This window comes from Capsella rubella, unplaced genomic scaffold (genome assembly GCF_000375325.1).
Source record: "Capsella rubella cultivar Monte Gargano unplaced genomic scaffold, Caprub1_0 scaffold_5, whole genome shotgun sequence".
NCBI lineage: Eukaryota > Viridiplantae > Streptophyta > Magnoliopsida > Brassicales > Brassicaceae > Capsella > Capsella rubella.
The window spans coordinates 5514004-5514778 of NW_006238919.1; positions in this window are offsets into that span (position 1 = coordinate 5514004).

Sequence of the window (775 nt, forward strand, 5' to 3'; positions counted from 1 at the left end):
TTTTCTTCAACAAAATATTGATCAAAAGAGCAATAAATTTAAAGTTAATGCATAAACTAATCCACTCATTTTTAAGGTTTAAATTTTATTTTAAAACAATTATTGAAAATAATCTAAACTAAAAGTCTAAAAGTATATAAATAAAAAACAAAATGAAATAAAAAACAGAAAAATATCAAAGTAAAATATAAACAGAGATTATATAAATATATTTATATATTTATATATTACATATGTGTGGGGTCATGATTGTAAACATAATTTATAGGAGTATTATTAACATTCATAACCCAAAGTTGTAGTAGTTTAGTATTTTTGTTTTATTTTTAAGTTTTTTTTATTCGGCTTAAATAAAAAAAATTGTCGAATTTTTTTGCGATAAGTAAAGGCAACTACACATATAAAATAGTAACAAAAGTGTGGTTGATCTATTTTGGGACAAAAATTAATCCCGTCTTGTCGTATATATGTTATGTTTTCCATCTCATAACCGTGGTTTTAATAATAACTTACTCGTTTTTGATCATATATTTTAGCACAACATATAGAGAAATAGGAAAAAGATTTAGACCTGCACGTGCGTGTGGAATTTTATTGGTAGGTATATTCATTTGTTGTATCATTTAAAAGATATGAATTAATTATTTTTATCAAATTTGTGAATGTTTGAAATAATAATCGATTCACAATAATTATTGTATGTGTGAGATAATATTTGTAGATATTTATTTATTATATCATGTATATGATATCAGTTTGACATTTTATTTGTTTT